Raw genomic sequence first — 7,647 nt, forward strand, 5'->3', positions numbered from 1 at the left:
GGTCCGGAATATAAAGGAGGGATCCACCGACGGGATTATAAAACGGACCGGACCGGACTGGACCGGACCGGACCGGACCGGACCGGACCGGACCGGACCGTGAGGCAGCGAGCCAACTCATGACTGCAGCCAGCTGATGAGAAGTAAATTAAAACCAAATGAAGCTGCAGTAAAATCAGGGTGGCGCTCCAACACGGTGCTCCTCTCAGGCCCCAGGAGCCCACGACTGCTTAATGAAGTGATCGACCGGCGCCGCTAGGTCCACACAGAGGGGAGCTCAGCCCACAATGTGGACCTGCCTGGCACGATCCCCCAGGAACCAGCGGGGGGTCCTGGATGTTTCCTCATGGTGGACCTCTTCATGCATCCGCCTCTTCAGCCGCTCCAAACAGGCAGCTTATTGATGAAGAGGGGTGTGTGTGTGTGTGTGTGGTGTGTGTGTGTGTGTGTGTGTGTGTGTGTGACAGTGAGGAAGTTATGAAGTGAAGGGAGAGGATGATGGATGGGGCTGCAGGTGTGAGGCAGGTGAGGTCAGAGGGCCGTGGGATGGAGCAGGATGGGGTCGTTACCCCGGTGATGGTTTTCTAGAACATTTATCAGCAACTTCAATGGTGAAAGAAACTTTTCATGTTTTATGGACACACCTGAGACCCCCCCACCCCCCCCCCCCCACCCCCCCCCCCCCCCACCCCCCCAGTGGTCCCAACGTCGGAGGGACAACAAGGCGCCACCATTTAAATGTTTGTTAAAGAGGAACAGGTCAAAGTAATCAGATTACACACAGAAGAACAATTACTTACGTTTCATCTTTATTATACTAGAAATCAAAGCTAAAAGCTGAGAGTCTTTGATTAAAGCTTTGATGTGCCTTTTCCTGTTTTGGATTTCTCTCCAGTTTTGCTTCATTTTGAGGCGCTAATGAGCGACACACACTTCCAGGATCACGCTAACGTCCTGCTGCCCCCGCCCGCTGCTGGAGCTTTCCTGCTCTGCTGGTTTTGATGCAGCCGATTCGTTAGAAGACAAAGACCATCTCGTGCAGCGTTGCCACGTCTGTTCCATTTTCCTGCAAAATGAAGTCAAAAATTTGCTTTTGACTGTTTCTTGGGTGAGTTTGAAATGAGTTTTGAAATGAAACCGTATTTCTTTCAGGGTAAATTGACTTCATATGTGACTTTGGTTTCTAGTTCCCATCCTGGCGTCTAACAGTCTCCAGCTGAGAAGATCGAGGCGTTCCGTAAATCACCAGCGCAATGGGAGCGTTTGGAGCATGTTGGATATTTGCCTCCAGATGTGACGCGTGGTTCTGCTTCACTCGGATGGTCAGAACACCATCACCTTCCATAATCAGCCCATAATTAGCTCCGCTCTTATCTGGAAGGCAGCTCGTTTGTTTGTCCGGGAAAAGACACCTTCATCCGGGGACGGGTAGGAATCTGCTCTTGGCAGGCAGGCGAGCGTTGTCAGCCGAGGATTATGGGATGAATAATTGCATCTGGATACTCCTCCTCGTCTTTTCCACCTCTCTTGGTGTTGACATCACCAGAGAACTGACAAACATCAGAGCCAGACTCCCAAGTCCTGCTCCATGACCCCCCCACAGGGGAATCTCGTTCACTCTCTCCACATGTGGCCCGATGGAGCAGAGCAGGCCGTGTTCGACATGAAGCCGCCGCCACCTTCCAAAGTGGGGGGGTCTTCGGAGCAGCCGCGCCTACGTCTGATGCATTATTTAGCACAGCAGGGCGAACACGGCGCGCTCACATGTCGGTGCACCGCAGCGGCGTGCAATCAATGGCAGGAACATCTGGGAACGGGGGACATGCATAATGCAGGGGGGGTCTCGTTTGTACGGTGGGGAACAGGAGCACGCCGCTCCGAGCGCTCTTCCACGACCTGCTGTGACGTGATGAACACGTGGAGGCGACTCTTCCGATCCTTCATTCCCTTCAGGGACTTTTTGATTTTCACGCCCATTTCGGGGGCATTCAGGAACACAGCTGTTCGGAGCAGTTCGGCCCATTTCAAGCTGCCCATCATTATTGGATGCTTTCCCTCCGTCCAGATCAAACTGCTCCTCCTCCGCCGGTAGTTTAACCTTCCTCTGGATGCTCCTCCGCAGGCCTCCCTCCGCCCGTTGGGACCGGCCCAGAGATCGTTTTCATTATCATCATATCTGCTCCTCAATGCGCTGCCATTTAAAAGCAGGCGTGCAAGGATGCTTCATTATAATGAGCCACCCTTTAAATATTCCCCCAAGAGGAAGCGCTGAGTCGGGGGTTGCTGCCTTCCTGGAGGGCTTCAGGTGACGTTCATGAGGCTCCGTATATTGAGACGCCTTGGAAAGATCTCAAGAGATCGTGGAGGTTCTTCAACACAGCCAGCAGGAAATGGCCGCTCCAGGAGGCGGAGGTGCCTCAGACAGTGAATACGGATCAGCTCCGCTCACCGGGAGCGGCCACAGACTCCTGCATCCTTCTTTATTTAAGTCCTTCTCAGTTGCAGCTCATTAGGTTTTATTGGGCCTCGTTTCCCAACATTTCTCCGGCCGTGTTGCATCACATCATGCACGGGTTGTTTTAAAATCATTTATTTATTTCGGGTTTTTTTTCTTCACTCACAAAATCGAGCTGTTTCTGAGCTCCGGAAAGAACAAAGGGCGAGTCCCCGATTGAGGCTGTGTCAAGCTGCACAGATCAAATTGAACCGGAAAGGAAATCCCTGAACAAATGGAATTGCAAATTCCAACCTTTTTCAGGGCAGAAACCTCCCTGTGCCTGCCGGCCTCTTCCCAGTCTCAATATTTCAGTGGATTAGCCACCAAGATGCTAACTTTATAGAGAATTCTGTTAGGTTCACTAGCCACAAGAGCGTCCCTGATTCAGCCTAGCTAGCTCACTAGCCTGGAGCCTGCTAGCCTCAGGTCGTACCTTAAGACCATTAACTTATTTTGACTCTCTATCGCCCAAAACTCATCGCTAAGCTTTTAACATGCTTTAATGTCTCAATGTCAGACTGAGCCCAACCTGACAAACCACATCCATGTTCTGGCTTCAAACGTTCACGTTTCACCCTCTGGATAATTCATGGTGAAAGTAACACAAACACAGAACTCACGACACTATTGTTGGGTTCAGACCAGCAGTGATGAATATTACATCAACGTCTGAGGAGATCGGCGGCTTTGTCGGTGGTTTCTGGCCAACAAACACTCAGAACTGAGGTTTGAGTTGCAGCCAACCATTCACACGTGCACCTAAATAGACAGTTTACCCTGTTTATCCGTCAGACAGAACCCAGACGGGGGAGAACACACAAAATTGGACCTGGAACGTTTCATCCAATCCAAGCTCGGACTCTGCAACATATCCTCTAGCTCTGCTGGCATTAGGAAAATGATCGCTAACTTCCTCACAACCTGTTCAACAGTCTGCATGTTAGCGTTGTCGCATGTTAGCCACATCCCGACAACCAGGAGCCACCGACTCTGCAGGATTTTACACAGGAAGCGTGAGCTCAGATTATGATCCAGGACCTGATCTCCTGGGGTCTCATATGGTGGAAGGCCTGGATTTACTAAAGAAATGTGTTGCACCTCTTTTTCTGCATAAATAGTTGCCAATAGTTGCCGCTGCAGCAGTTGTGTAGTGATTCTTGGCCACTGGCTGGTTGCAGAGAAGGAGAAGGTTGGGTTGGAGTTTGACTGGGACGGTTGGACCCAGCGTCCATGGAGGAGCTAAAGCCAGGAACCAGCCATCATCATCCAGGGCTCTGGAAGGTTTGGCTGAGATGTCTGACCTCTTCATGGGTCCAGCAGCTGCTCTGAGCTGCATCTTCTGATCAGCTGTGTTGACTTTGGGCTGCTGCTGCCCAGGTGGAAGCCCCGCCCTCTGCCCGCCCTCTGCCCCGCCTCTGCCCCGCCCTCTACCCCGCCCTCTGCCCGCCCTCTGCCCCGCCCTCTGCCCGCCCTCTACCCCGCCCTCTGCCCCGCCTCTACCCCGCCCTCTGCCCGCCCTCTACCCTGCCCTGCCCGCCCTCTGCCCGCCCTCTACCCCGCCCACCTGATCTGGCTTCACCGTTCTCACCTGTTGCTCCTTCTCATCTGTATTTAAGCCGCTGGTTCCTTCCTGCGTTGCCAGATTGTTGCTGCCTGTGCAGCGCCTCCTTCTTTTGTCTTTCCTGGGTCCGACCCGCCTGTCCTGGACTGTCCTCCTCCCTCCTCCTCCTCCGTCCTCCTCCCTCCTCCTCCGTCCTCCTCCGTCCTCCTCCGTCTCCACCCTGGTAAACCCGACCAACTTGTGTCCCTGTCCTTCGTCCTCCTGTGGCTGTTTCCAGCCTTCCACAGAGTTCCGTGTCCACACGTTATCAGAAACGCTTTTATTAGCTGGAACCTCTGTGCTGGGAGCGGATCGGACCACATGACCCGTGTCTGGACTACAACTGAGGGAGATGAAGGATAAATTATGCACACACCACCTTTAATATCGGTCGTGTCTGCCGCTGCGCTTAAACTGTGATTCCTGCCCTCAAACAGTAAGAAATAGTGAAGAGAACAGAAAGTCCAGTTGACCTTTGACCTGGACCTAAAGCCTAAATGTGCTCCCATATTAATGCGTTGGCTAAGGTGGAGCCCAACCGGTGCTCTCTGCATTACCAGGGGCACAGAACAGAGTTTTATTACCATTTATGAATATTTATATTCTTTATATTCCTCTAAAGTGACACATTAATAGGGTTTAGAACGAGTCTAAATGCTAAGAGCTTTAGCTTAGCTTTGTTTGCTGCCCAACGTAGCTTCAGCACGTTATTATCCTCCGGCTCCATAAATGCTGAAGACGGGTCTGAGTTCTCCGTCCTGATTTATGTCACATTTATAGTCCCGCTGGACCAGGATGGAGGGTTGGATCTTTGTTGCCTGGTTGCCATGGTGACTGGGCGTATCAGAGCTCCCAGGTTTATTTAATCCCAACACTTTATCTGAGATAAACACGTTCAGTCATGATTAAACCGCTTCTACTTTATTTACACGCCACTATTGATCCGATCCACCCGCCGCCCAGAACAACCCAGAACCACAGAGATCGGGCCGACGGGACCAGCTGAAGACGGCAAAAGAGTTAACAGGAGAATAACAATCAGATAAGTTGTCATGGTAACGTAGGTTGGTTCAAATCTGTGACGGTGTTGACGTCTTCTCAGAGTGTAATTAAGGCTTTATTACTATTACAGTGTCTGAACTCGTGCAACAAGAGCGGGAGTCGATCCCGTGGCTGAATATTGGATCTGGGTCTAACCCTAACCCTCCAACACTCTGGAGTCTCGAAGCTCCGTCCCGTCGGCTCTGTAGGAACATAGGTCCAAACAGTCCAGAACGAGCTTATGTCTGATCTTCTAAAGAAGTAAATCTTTGTTTATTACATGTGTTTGCTTAATAATGTGTGTGTGTGTGTGTGTGTGTGTGGTGTGTGTGTGTTTGTGTGTGTGTGTGTGTGTGATTCATTTTCCTGGTGCTGGGCTCTAAAGTGTGTTTGATTTACTGCGTCTCAACACACTCTGGGTTTATTGGCGGCAGCGTAACAGTAAATTAGGGACTTGTTGACTTTGGAAAGTCTCTGCCGAGTATTGAACCCACAACATGCTGGTGCTGCAATTTATTAAAGAGGCTCACACACACTCACACACACTCACACACACACACACACACTCACACACACTCACACACACACACGCGCTGCTGTGTCACCTTTAACCACCTTTTATCCATCTGCTCATAAACCAGCTGGTGAATTATCTCCTTTTATTGTTGTTTTTCCTCATTAACCCGTGACGGCGCCTTAAAGAGGCGGGTTTATAGCTGCTTATCAGGACGCCACCGGCTGATCCTGTCATGGGATCTGGTCAGAGCGGATCCAGTCATGGGATCTGGTCAGAGCGGATCCCTGTCATGGGATCTGGTCAGAGCTGATCCTGTCATGGGATCTGGTCAGAGCGGATCCCTGTCATGGGATCTGGTCAGAGCTGATCCTGTCATGGGATCTGGTCAGAGCGGATCCCTGTCATGGGATCTGGTCAGAGCTGATCTTGTCATGGGATCTGGTCAGAGCTGATCCTGTCATGGGATCTGGTCAGAGCTGATCTTGTCATGGGATCTGGTCAGAGCGGATCCCTGTCATGGGATCTGGTCAGAGCTGATCCAGTCATGGGATCTGGTCAGAGCTGATCCCTGTTGGCGGCTCTCTCCTTCCACCTTTTCCTGAACCCCTGGTCAGCCTTTGTTCTCATCCCTAAACGATCGTCTCAACAGGCGTCCAAGCAGCCCTGAGGCCGGCAGGATCCCGCCAGGCGGATCCCGGCAGGTTCTGTCCCCGTGGGAGCACCAGGTCGACCGTGGCGGCTGAGATCCTGCAGCTCCGGCTGCCAAGAATCAACACGACTCACAAAAGTGAGTTTTTACAAAATAAGAGGATTCATCTGTTTCCTGGACAATCGTGGAGGCAGAAAAATGCAAAGATGTGAAATGTTCTCCAGAGATGCTGGACTGATGGTTGGAAAGATCCACGACGGTACCGGGAGTGTGTGTGTCTCTCTCTAACACACACACACACACACACACACACACACACACACACTGAGAAAACAAGTGAAAAAGCTACAATAGGTCGAACTTTGAACAAATGTATCATCTTGTGTGTAACATCATCTGTCTGATATCCTGATCGGTCCTCTCAACCACAGGAATGCTGACACTCACTTTTACCATAATTGCCTCATAGATAAGGTGGATCCTGAGGGGCCGCAGGAGCCGCTGGACATCAGCTGATCACAGCTCCAGATAAGCCCTGACCCTCCCACCCAAGGTGTGTGTGTGTGTGTGTGTGTGTGTGTGTGTGTGTGTGTGTGTGTGTGTGTGTGAGTGTGTGTGTGTGTGTGTGTGTGTGGCTAATTATTCAGGCTCGTGTGATCAGGATTTGAGGATTTCTAGCAAAGAGGTCCTGGTCCTGGTCCTGGTCCTGGTCCTGGTCCTGGTCCTGGTCCTGGTCCTGGTCCTGGTGTGTACGCATGACCTTTAGTGACATTATTTTGGTGAATTGGCTAGATTTTGAAAAATTTGATTTCAGTCCAGCTAGCATGCCCCCCCCCCAGGACCAAGGTCTTAGCTGACTCACCACCAGGAACAACCTTGGCCAGGACGTTTAGCTGGACCAAAGAAGGAGGCTAAATAATGAAAAGCACTTCAGCAAATGGGGGGCGGGGGGGGGATCACTGCATGAAAGCGATTTCACATAATGTGGAAGCGGATGAATGTGGGAGCAGCAGGGCTAATAACAGGAGCAACCGTGAGTGATTAGGCTACGCGGGGGGGGGGGGGGACAAAGAGGAGATACGAGGGTTAGAAAATAATCCAGATTAATTATACAGCAGCACTGGCCTGGTCCTGCCCCCCTGCAGGGAGGCGCCGAAACAACAAAACCTTCTTTTTACTTTGATCACACGTTGAAAGTTGTTTCCAACCACGTTCTCGTTTATTTTGTCCCAATTTTGTCCCTGTCCTCATTCGGCCCCGTTGGGTCGAGGTGGGGGCTCAGGACCAGCTCAGGAGAAGGTGGAAGGTTGGTTCCTGGTCTTGGTCCAGTTTAAATGAGCTGC

At 51.4% G+C, this 7,647-nt stretch overlaps 1 long non-coding RNA gene across 1 annotated transcript in view; it reads right to left on the reverse strand.

The window, feature by feature from the left end:
• The window catches only part of LOC130516352 (uncharacterized), a 235,224-nt gene that overhangs the window by 153,618 nt on the left and 73,959 nt on the right, over nucleotides 1–7,647 (reverse strand). The window lies entirely within an intron of this gene.

The sequence above is a fragment of the Takifugu flavidus genome, chromosome 19, assembly GCF_003711565.1.
Source record: "Takifugu flavidus isolate HTHZ2018 chromosome 19, ASM371156v2, whole genome shotgun sequence".
Lineage (NCBI taxonomy): Eukaryota > Metazoa > Chordata > Actinopteri > Tetraodontiformes > Tetraodontidae > Takifugu > Takifugu flavidus.